Below are 12,317 nucleotides of genomic sequence, written 5' to 3'. Positions count from 1 at the left end.
AACCCAACCCTGTCCAATAATTCAAAACTATTTTGCATCCAAACAAGCCTAAAACTTTTACGTGCCGCTAAAATTATAGAGGCAAATTGACAATATAGGCATACAAAAAACAAAAAAATGGTATAGTGTGGTGCTTCTTTTTAATCTTCTGTGGACAAAAGGTAGTTGTCCTTCTATGAATGCTTCTTTTTTATGTTTTCTGAACATAAGCTTACATTACAATCATCAGTCTCAAGGATTTATTTTAAAAAAGGATCTTATGGTGATCAAATGTGATAGCTGGGTTCCAGATTTTTCAATTTGGCTCAATATATTTTATTAATTCTCTTTTTCAACGTGTCATTTCGTTGAACTCCACATCTTTATTTTTCTCATGCAGGAATTAGAACTTAGAAGCATGATAGAATGGTGACAAGCAAGATGACAGTTCAAAAAAGAAAAAAAAAACCACGTGCCTTGTGCTGCCTCAACAATTTTGGACGCAGAACACAAGCTTCTTTCTATGTTTATGTGCCGCAAGAAGGGGATAAGGCTTTTAGATTTGACATCTTTCTTTAAACACATGACATTTCGGTTCCATTTGTTTTCAACATTCACTATTTTACTGATTGAAACTAGCTTTTATTTTATTTCCCCACCCTATTTATATCCCTATGCTATACGTTCCCAAGGTCCCGAGAATGGTTTGCTGCGTCGAAAGTGAAATAATTTGGCGCGAGAAGAGAATGCGAAGTGGAAAAGAAAAACGCCTTCCAAGTTCCAACCGGGCGGAGTAGGCGCGGATCCGGCACGGAAGCCAAAAAAAAGAAGAAGAAGAGTAGCGCGTGAAAAACGTACCGAAAAAAGGAAAGTCCGCCCGTGTTGGAGATCGACCGTAGGGAGGGCTTCCTCCGGCCGACCGTAAATTTGCATCGCCGATAACCCTAGGTCGGTGCGGACGATGAGTGAGACTACGGCGACGAAGATTGGGATCCCAGGGGTCGGCGACGGTTGCTTATCCGGAAGCGTCTCTGACGGCGCCGTCCTCAAGATGCTGCGCAGCAAGGCCAATATAATTGCGTCGAATCGGAGCTGCCGGCTAGAAGGACTAACCCTCAGTTTCCCCGTAAGCGCTTCTCCAACCAGGTCGTGGAAGAGGACACGCGGGAGCTCCCGGCGAAGGGGTGCGTGAATGCTCTGCGTTCCTGCAAAGACGTCTCCGCCGGAGACGTCGTCGCGGTAAAGCGCCATTTGTCCAAGGGACACGGTGGATCTGAGCAGGTCGACAACTTCCATGTGAACAGTCCACGGCCGCTGGGCGGGTCCACTTATATTCAATGGTATTCAAATGAATACCCATTATTTTTGCACAAAAATTTCATATATATAATGTATACTAGGTATATGTATGGAAAAAATAAAAATAAAGAATCTAACACAGGCTTCTACGCCCTGCGGCGGCGGCGGGCGGCCTGCGCGTGGAGCGGCGGCGCCGCGACGACCGGCGGGCCGGCGGCGGCCAGCGCCTAGCGGGCTAGGCGCAGGCAGGCGCGCTACTAGCCGACCTCCGCGTCTCAACTCTCACGGCGTCACGGCGACTCGGCGAGACGGCGACAGGACTGCTCGGCGAGACCCCGTGTCTCCGACCCGACAGTAATGTTCTATTCTTCCATTTGTAGGCATAGCTTTTCCTTCCAAGAAGCTCGTAACACAGAAATACTATATTGAAATACTATATTTGACTGAAATATGTACTTCTCTGTTCATATGGAGAAATATTGTAGTACTGTTGAAAATTTCTTCCTATCTTTGATGAAAATATCATTGCTCAGCAAATGTGCTTTCCCTAAAATCATTTAGGAGAACAATTGTTTCAAGGAATAGTGCTGGAGAGATGAAAATCTCTGACACAGGTCAGTCTCTCTTTTTTCCTCGTATGTTTGCTAAATTGAGTGATTGAATTAGCTTAGATGTTTTTCCATTATATTGAGTCAGTCTCTCTTTAGTCTGTCAATTTTTTTCCTTACCATCTGCAATTTTGAATACCCATAGTCCAAATCCTGCGCCCGCCAGGCATCATCGGCACTCGAAAGTCTTGTGCCCCCGGTAAAAACTTTACTTTCGCTCCACGCTTTTCGTTGTACATAAACACTGGAGCTGTATTACATTGCATCCTCATGGTGCAGTGTTTTCTGTGATAATTGATGCTCATTTCATTTTCAGTTTTCTTTAGAAATTAAATAACGTTATCTTTTCTGGCATGACATATCGGGGCACCTTTACAGATGAAGGACGGGAGACGCTGATGCAATATACGAATGGCAAATCGTGTTGCGAAAAGCAAGGGGAGAGCAAAGCATCTGCTGACACTAATTCTGACCCAGCTGTTGCTGGTGTACTGTAGAGAATGAGAGTTCCGCAGGGTACCACACTCCTGGAGACAACAGGCCCGGGACAGGCCACATCAGTAACCCTCCGGATAGGAGCACGTCTATGGTATAGTAGTCTGACTCCTTGTCACACCCGATTTTGAGAACAAAACCAAGTGCTACCTATATGTATGCCAGAATCAAGTTTCATACATATAGGGACGTCATAAGTGAATAACAGCAACAGTATCACGTAAAAAGATACAAATAAAGACTTACAAACCATCAGAGATATACACCTTAATTATGGAAACGGAGGCTCCAAACTTCACAGGCAATCGACTGGGGGCTGCGTACGCCTAGGACTCAGCATCTTCTCAACTTCATAGTAGCTTCTTTTTCTGAGCAACGTTGGTTATAGTAAGGGTGAGCACTTGTCGTACTCAGCAAGTGTGAGGAGAATATGGATGCAAGGCTTAAACAAGGAAATGTTGACTGGTTGACTGCATTAAGCATTTTTAGTTGGTCAACTTTTATTAGCACCTGATTACTAAAGTATAAGTATATACCAACCCACAATTAATAGAAATATAAACATAAGCCATAAGCATATGGCACAACCATAACCATAGAATAAAACACGATTCAAATCCATCTTCAAGTATATTACTCATGTGAGGGTCCAGGCCGCTCTTAACCGTGAGAACGGCTGATCGATCAGTTTTACACTCTGCAGAGGTGGCACATCTTTACCCACGAGTCGCGTAAAAGTTCAAAAGAACTTTAGACCCAACCACGCTTGTGCTGATCAGGCACAATACCACACTTCCGAGGTGTGATTGTATAGGGACGCTACGAGGCCTTTACAAAGATTCGCTAGCAATGTGGTAACCCGCTAAGGTTTCAGGTCGAAGCGAAACATAGCAGTCCCCTAGAGGGTATAGTGTCTTAGCCAAGCCCACTTCCCAAGAGAGCGAGTGCTATATCCCATCAACGCCTCCCCTCTTGCCCTTTCGGTAAGGTTACCCCAAACTAGAGTTTCTAATTATTCAGCCAAGACCAGAGCCATTTAGTCTTGTGGTAGCACTGTTTTCCTGGGTGGTCGCTCCATGTTCCAATTAAATATGGTAATCTTGTATTAACAAAAGGTATATCATAAATATAATAAGTTCACCATGTTGTTCATTAGAACCACCATAACCCAAGTATAGCAGCTAAGCATAGCTACCCAACAGAAAGGTAAACCCAGGTTGGCAAGGAATAATCATAAAAACTAGGCAAACCTTAATAGGACCCATCAAATTTAATGCAAGCATATGCAATAGTGATTAAATAAAGTTATTGGGACAAAAGCACAAGGACACACTTGCCTTTCTCCAACGAAAAGTTACTCTTACTTCTCTTCGGCTCTTGCTCACTTGAAACTCGTACTCTTCAGAGCTTCCGAACGGCGATCCTTCTACTCGAAGCAAACACCGGTACAAACATACAAGCAAACAACAAGTACAACTAAGAACAATACACCAAATCAATGAAAAAGCTTTAAAAGAGCGTACTAAAAGATAGGGCTCGATTCTATGATTACGCGAACGCAGGAAACGCTTAAAACGGAACTATGGTTGACAAAACAAACTATCGAAAGATTTGAATTATAAAAGAAAGATAAGAGGTACAAGCTTTATTTATTTTAGTTGAGAAAAGCAATGTAAAGATATTTCATAGAAATATCCTTAGTTAGAATTAATCAAGTCATATTTATATTTTCATAAGAAAAGACGGTGTAAAGCTTAGTCCAATTTTATTTATAAATATTTGAGTACAATTTATGCAAATTAAACATTTAATTTAAAAATAAGATACATGTAGACATATAAGCGTATAGCTTTACATCTCGAGTTCAAGTAAGTAGATTAAATTAAAAACACATTTATATTTATATTAGTCAAATTAATATTTAATTATGAAAACTCGAGATATAACCTATACAGATTTTAATTTATATTTATATTAGTCAAATTGAATAAACATTAATCAAATTGAATTTAATTTATGAAACGCCGAGGTATAACTCTAAGTGGCTTTTAATTGGAAGAATTATTTAGATAGGCATTAATCCAATTAACTTTAGTTTATGAAAAACCGATATATAACCTAATTGGCTTTTATTTAGAAGAGGGTATGAAGTAGGTATTAATCAAATTAACAATTATTATGAAAAACGATGTTTAACACTAAATAGATTTTATTTAGAGAAGAACTCGTTTGTCATGCATTAATCAATTTTAATATAAATTTTATTTTCAAAAACATGTGTGAAGGAAAACATTACCACTAACGTGTAATTTACATTGTTATGCATCTAACACAACTTGAACGGATTAAAACGGAGCTAAAACGTGTTTTAGAATGTACGGGTTAAACAACGTTGCAGGGGTCTAAACGTAATTAACCGTAGACTTGGAGGGTTAGCAAGGAAAATTTGCAAGACACCAGGAATAGTGCTCGCGAAAAGGTGAAAACTCGGGGTTAGGTCTGCAAAAGGTGGATTAGATTGAAAGAATGCAAGAATTACAGGGCCTCACTGAAAGATTGACAAGACACAAGAATTAAGAAAAAGAAAACAGGAGAGGTCAGGGGCTAGATTGAAAAGTGGCGCCTCATCTTCTTCCTCACGCCAGGGCCATGGCGCAGCTTCTGGCCGGCGGCCTACCGGCGTTCCGGCGCGGCGGAGGCCCGGACGGGTGGTGCAGGCGGCGGTGGCCGGGCTAGGAGCCAGGGCACGGCCGGCGACTGGGCACAAGCAGCTGCGCGCGAACAGAAAGCCACGGTTCCTGTTTTCCACGGTTCCTGTTGCACAAAAACAGGAGGAAGAGAGAGGAAGATGGGAAAGCTGGAAACGAAGTCCGATCTCGCGCATGAATGGCAAAATGGAACGATATCGACGAGACGAACAAGATGGTGTGCTCACCTTCGGCCAGAGATGAACAATGGCGGCGGAAAAGCTCGCCGGAGTTGGGGAAGATAACGGAGCCGACATCGGATTCATGCAATCCACCACACCACGGCGTAGAGCTCGAAGAGAGGAACTCCATGGTGGTGTCGGTTTTCGCCGGAAGTCCACGGTTTTGCCGGAAAAGCTCGCCGGAGTTTGACGAAGACCGAACTTTGACTTCAGATCTACGGAGTTAGGAGATGCAACTCGTAAAAAAGGTTTGCAGATCTGAAATCCTCGCGTCGAGACGAACGCGGTGATATATATATAGGCCACACTCGGAAAAAGATATTTTCGAGTTGACTTTTTATTTTCGGAATTTCTGATTTTATTTATCTGCGCGAAAACAATTCCAAAAATAGCTGGACTCATTTTCTAAAGCGAGAAAAATACCTAGAAAATTCTGAAAAATCTGAGATAAATCTCAGAGATGAATTGGGATGCAAGGAATCCAAATAAAATACTTGGAGCTCGTGAAAAGGATTTTAGAACCTTCCAAAAATTAGATTTAGCTCTAGGGAAAGGAGAATTAATTCCAGAAAAAGCTGAAAAATTCTCACAAGGGTCTGGGTAACGTCTAAACATATTTTTCAAACTTTTGCACTCAAGAAACACCAAAATGCAACGACATGAATGCACAAACATAGAACAACATTATTTAATTTATAAAAGCAAGCAACTTTTTTTTTCCTATACTAAATTTCCTGTAAAGAAAAATAAATATTGGGAAAATTTTAAAATTATGAGAAAATTATTGTTTATTTATTCTTTTTATTCACATCCTGAAATTCGGAAATTTCAGGGTGTGACATTCCTCCATCGAACAATACTTGATTTCTTTACCTCTTTGGTACTTGCAATGCATGCCAGTTCCAGATGTACTCAAATAATGTTGTGAGAATTGGCTATGCTGTTGGTGTTTCGAGTTGTACCTAGCATTCGAGTGTACAATCATGCACACTAAATTCTACTACAAAAATGGTCTCTAATTAATACGATATGTTCTTCTTGAGTATTCTTACTGTTATACGACTCTCCTTATCATTTGATCTAGATTTTATCTGTCCTACTGATGTATTATAACAGCATTATATTCTCTCATTCATTCATTTTCCTCCTATATTAGGCTAAATGTGCGAATGTAAAATGCTGGGCATGTGTAAATTTTTCATGTTTACGTGGCCAGAAGTTATTCAGGGTTTACGTTCTCTTGTTAGAACGTGTGTCAACATTGGAATGGTAAAGTCCTGCTCTCTTCCCTTGACTAAGACATTCTGATAATCACATACTGACACATCTGGCTCTGCCTATCCACTCGGCAGGATTTTAGTGTGGATCCAACAATGTTGGTGCTTGATCCTTGTCCCACTGATATAGAGGACAGTCTGTTGAATGTGCCAATATTCTTCGATCATCATGACACGGAGACCGGCCTGTTCGCTTCAGCTTATAAGCCGGCTGAAAAGCTGAAATGGCTGATTTGTTGTGAGAGAAAAATTCTGTTTGATGGCTGATAAGCCGGCTGAATAAGCTGAAGCGAACAGGCCCTGCTCAGATGGCACAAGTGCAGGTATGGAAGGTTTTTTTTCTGTTATATTAGATGCACCTTTCTTTTTCTCTCCTGTGATAGTCACATGTGCAACTTTGCAGAGGGAATTGAAGATTTCTGTGAGGATATTGGAGTTGTACATCAGTGCTTGCCCCTGTATGATGATAATAGGATGGCAAAGGAGAAATACCTGAAGGATGCTGCTAATGAAATAAAGGCTAAGGTAATCTTTTTTATTTTTTTGTTTTATTATGTCTTTTTTTTACATAATTCTCGTGATTCGAGTTTCTTAATCAGGTCATGGAGTGGAATACTTTCTGATTCTCACAAGGATTTGAACAGAGATGAGATGGCAGAATATTATGGTTACAACTATGAAGAGATGGGGGAAGATTTCTACAACTACAAAGAGATGGGAGAAATTTTTTTTCTAGAATATGCAGGAGAGCTGCGTATCATTCCATTAAGAAGGAGAATAAACAAAGTTTAAAATTTTACAACGTGGGCCGACTGGGCACACGCACACGGGTAGAAAGGTGGATGCAGCTACATGGGTAACGGTACAACCAAAATAAAAGGAAAGGAAGATCACTGCATCACAACATGAGACAACCAACTGAGCACTAAGAGGCCCTTGGCACCAGCTGCAGGCCACAGCGTGGCATCTGCCGCAATAGCATTCGAAAGCTTTGAAGGGTTCTTCTTTGATCCTCTGCTAAATACTCAATCATTCCTCTCCTTCCAAATTCTCCAAGATACAAGCATGAAGGTGGAGTCTAAACCTTTTTTCTGCACCTTGTTGAGGCCATTCCTTTTTGTCAGCCACCAATCCAGGAGTGATACATTCTGTGCGAGTGTTGTGTTAAGGATCCCCAAAATCTGACTAACAGTGTGCCATACTTGCTGGGAGTACCTACATCTAGCAAACAAGTGCTCTGAAGTTTCCGACTGCTGGTCACATAAGGCGCACTCATCCCTGTCCTGCAAGCCATGGTGTTTACGCCATGTTGATGTCCACAGGCGTTCTCTCAGCGCTAACCACATGAAAAACTTAGTTTTGAGCGGAGCCCAAGCGCGCCAAAGTGCCTTTGCCACCGGAAACTTTGTGGATCCGTAGAAGAATACTTTATAGGCTGATCGTGCTGAATAAATCCCTGAACTTTCACCAGGCAGCTGAACCCCTCCGATCGCATGCCATAGATGGGAGAAGATGATGGCTACAACTACAAAGAATGGAATCCGTACAGCTCTGCAATTCCCACAATGAGTATACACTTCTGAAGAGAAGAACCCCAAGGCAAGAGACATTAGCGGCTCTCCAGATAGGGAGAAGAGTGAGCAGCAGCTATTGCCAGATGAGGATTTCACCACAATAACTGATGCCATCCCACAGGTATTGCAGACTGTTTAAGACTGCTTGTTACATTTGAGGTGCCAACTTGCTATTGCCGTCGAAAACAAATAGTTCCCGTCGAATGGTGTTTCAAAGTATCTTTCTGGAACGCTTATATAGTACAGTTGTCTAATTCAATTTAGCAGTACTTTATTTGCGTGCCTCTTTGATACTTGCTATGCATACCGGCGCCAGATGTCCTCAAATGGTGTTGTTAGAATGAGATATGTTGTTGTGCTTTTTGTTATAAAGGTTTTCCCAGATTTTTTATAGAAAGCGAATAAGAGTTCGTTGACTTCCAGACCCATACTGCTCAGCTTACAAAAGCTATTAGGGTAGTAGATGACAAACTACCAAACAACAGAGATGCTACAATATAGAAAACTGCTCAGCTTACAAAAGCTATTAGGGTAGTAGATGACAAACTACCAAACAATAGAGATGCTACAATATAGAAAAGACAGGAAACTAAAAGGTATCCATCCTCTGCCCACCAGGAAATACTAAATGAAGTATTCATCAGGATCACCCTTTCTTGGTGTCATCACAACTCCTACCCATCCCTTCATGTTGATCATCTAGTCATCTAGCCAGAGCCTGTCTTCCTCCTTTAGCAGGATCCACCGTCTCTGCATAGTTTGTTCACACCCAAGCGCACCACAAAGGATGCAATTAGGATTCCCATTCCATTTCATATGTTTCAATGCTTTAGATTGTATCTAGTTTGCAGTCACAAATGCTAAATTGTATTAAAAATGATCCATAATTTATGATGGTATGTGCTCGATCATTCTTACTGTTATGCAAACTCCTCCTTTATCAGTCGTAATAGTTTTTATCTGTCTTTTTTCTGTATTATAAGACCATTTTTACTATGCATTTCTCCTATTAGGCTAAAAGTGCAAACTGAAAACCCTGAGCATGTTTGAATTTCTCATGTATAAGTGGCAAAGAGTCACTCAGGTTCTTATCTAAGCTTGGAAATGTGTGCATGTCCATTGGAATGGTAAAATCCTGCTCCCTTCCCTTTACTTAAGGCATTCAAATTATCATATACATCACATTTGACTTTCTCTATCAATTTAACTTACCAGGATGTAAGTCCAGGGCCAACAATGATGTTCCAAATAAGCACTTCTCGTGAGGCTGATGTTGGTGCCAGTTTGTGGACTGTATTCAAATTCTTCGAGCACCTTGAAATAGAGAAAAGAGGGAACCTTGTACTTGTAATTTTGCCAAAAGCCAGATATTCTCATGGTATATTTTTTTGGTATCAGATGCACATCCCTCCTCCTTTTTTGATACAGTTGCATGTGCAACCTTTCAGCCGATGTTGAACGTATGTGCAAGAAACTTGAATTTGCATCAATTTTGTTTGCCCTGGCATGCTAGGAGGGCGAGGAAGAAATACCTAAAGTATGCTGCTAATAAAATGAAGACCAAGGTTGTGTTTTTTTTTTGTCTGATGTATTTTTAGTTCTTTGTTTTACATAGTTCTCGTACTTAGTGTTTCATAATCAGGTCCTACAGAGCAACACTCATCCTGAATCCTGCGGAGATATGAGTGATAATGACCCTGAAGAATTCTATGCTTCAGATATAGAGATTGGAGATGATAGTTCTCAGCAGTCGTTTGAAGACTCTGATGCGGAGATGGGTATAGAAAGAGTCAAATCACATCAGCTTTCTGGAAAGGGAGAAAAAGGAGAAGCTGCAGTTGCATGTCGCTGAGAGTTTCACTTCTTTGACCATGGTGGCCTGAAGGTAATGCTTGATGTTTAACACTCCTTTTAGTCACAAGAGGGTTTGGTTTCAGACATGGACACAATGCTCAAGATTTATGTTCTAATATATTTCCAGAACCTAAATACTATTTTTTAAGGAACATGTAGGGCAGAGCCCCTACTGATTAATATTTTAAAATAGGAAAAAATAATACAAATAGGTTCAATAAAGATAAAGATAGAAAATTATAAAGAGGTGAACACTAGTTTCAGGTCTTTGCAAGATGCACATATCACAAGTATAAGATTCCATGGCCATCCTTTTGCGCCTCAAGAGGTCCCTTGTGCTCACACGGTCTTTTAGCAGTAACAAAAAAAGACTTTATATTTTATCTGTCATTTAGACCTCCATATCCAACATATGGGTGAGTGCTTCTATGACCAATCAATGATTTATAAACTTTTGATGAGATGGTTCTATTTATGAGACATAATGCATACCATTTTCCATGTCTCTAATCTGAATATTTAAAAGATTAATTAACAAAAGTTTAGAATCTTTTGTGTTTGTAGACTTATTACTAACCCCACCTCATCCCCCCCAAACTGTTGTTCCTGAGTTCCCTCATTTACTTGAATTATCATTATATACTCTCTCTCTGTCCGTTTATTAAAAAGTTGTCATAATATTGGACTCAGAATCAGCCAAATTATATCCATGATTAGTGTATAGAAGTTATATCTACAGATTCATATTCCAAATATGTTTGAATGCGACATTGATTTTTTATTAGTTGATGATATTTTGTAAGAGAAATTGGTGTTCAAAGTGTACATCTATAGAGTTTCTCAAATCCTTTGATGCTAACTAAAATTGAATGGATCTATACTGTGGATCAAGTGAACTGATATGATATTTTGTTTTGGGAATTCGCTTCTTCAGTCCTTGCAAGCCTTGGGGAAGACTGGTGCTTCCTGTTCCACTTGTCTTCCCCAAGGCTTGCTTAGTTTTACCATGTTCAAATATTATACTGAAATACTATCAATTGGCATTTTACTTGTCATCAACATAACATCAAGCATGCACGAAATTAGGAAAAAGATGACATTTCAATTTCAACTCTTAACTCTAAAACACAACCTTCAACTGTGGAAATCAGTTCATACAGCTCCCTGAGCCAATATCAATGTAGTTTTAGTCTAAAAGTAACGTTGGACGTGTTTCTGGATCTGTTGCTCTCCTTGCTTAGATCGAGTCGAGTGACTGGCATGAGCAGTGCTACATCCTTGTTTCTCTAGTATATGATTATCTCTACTGTGAGTATGACGACACCAGTTTTTTTTGCCTTCCTAGATGTTTCCAGTTGAACTGAATTCGAATTGGTGTGACCGATTTTTAATGGACTAGGCACCTCAGATCCATTGGTATGGCAGCTGCAATCGTTGGGCCTACCCAAAATATCAATTGGTTAGTCCTTTCATACGACAACTTTCGGTCATTCTTTTCTTTGTGACTTGCAATGTCAGCAAATTAAAAAATGTAATTATTGCCCCCGCCAAACCCCCCTCCCCCCAATTTCTCCATGTGTGCATTTTTTATATGACTACAGCTAGTATTTGGTAACGTTCTCCTTACGCCTACTATATTGCATGATTCTTGTTGTACTTGTAGGGAATTTCTCCTTATCCCCTCGAATGAAGTCATGTTGAAAAACACATTGTGCCTGTTGATCAACACCCTTTCCTAGATATGAGAAGATGATGCTTATATTATGTCACCTTTTGCTTGGAAATGTGAAGATAATGCTTATATTGTGTCTATTTATGGGCATTTGTCTTTGATGCATTTAGCCCCTAGTGGCAGTACCTCTATGATATCATATTGTGGATTGTTAGCGATCTTTTATGGAGATGGGAAGATGTAGATATTCTCATTGTCTATCTACTCCCTCCGTCCCAAATTATAAGTCGTTTTGATATTTTTAAATTTATAAGTTCTACTATGTACCTAGATATATATTATGTCTATATGCATAGTAAAATACTTATAATTTGGGATGGAGGAAGTATTACCTAAAACCTTGTGCCTAACAAGAAAAACTCCCATATTATTTAAATGTGATGTTATTTAAATGTGTGTCTGTACAAATGTAATGCCTAATTGCCTATCCTAGCTATAATGCATTTTTTTCATGCTTTTAACTCGTAGCACCAGCTGATCAAAATAAAGAGACTCAGATTAACCAACGTAAGAGTTGAAGTAATAAAGGTACTCCAATCAATCAATATACTAGGGGTTAATCACCACGAT

This window comes from Setaria viridis, chromosome 1, assembly GCF_005286985.2.
Source record: "Setaria viridis chromosome 1, Setaria_viridis_v4.0, whole genome shotgun sequence".
Lineage (NCBI taxonomy): Eukaryota > Viridiplantae > Streptophyta > Magnoliopsida > Poales > Poaceae > Setaria > Setaria viridis.
The sequence above is the reverse complement of the archived record's forward strand: the minus strand, read 5'-3'. Positions refer to the sequence as shown.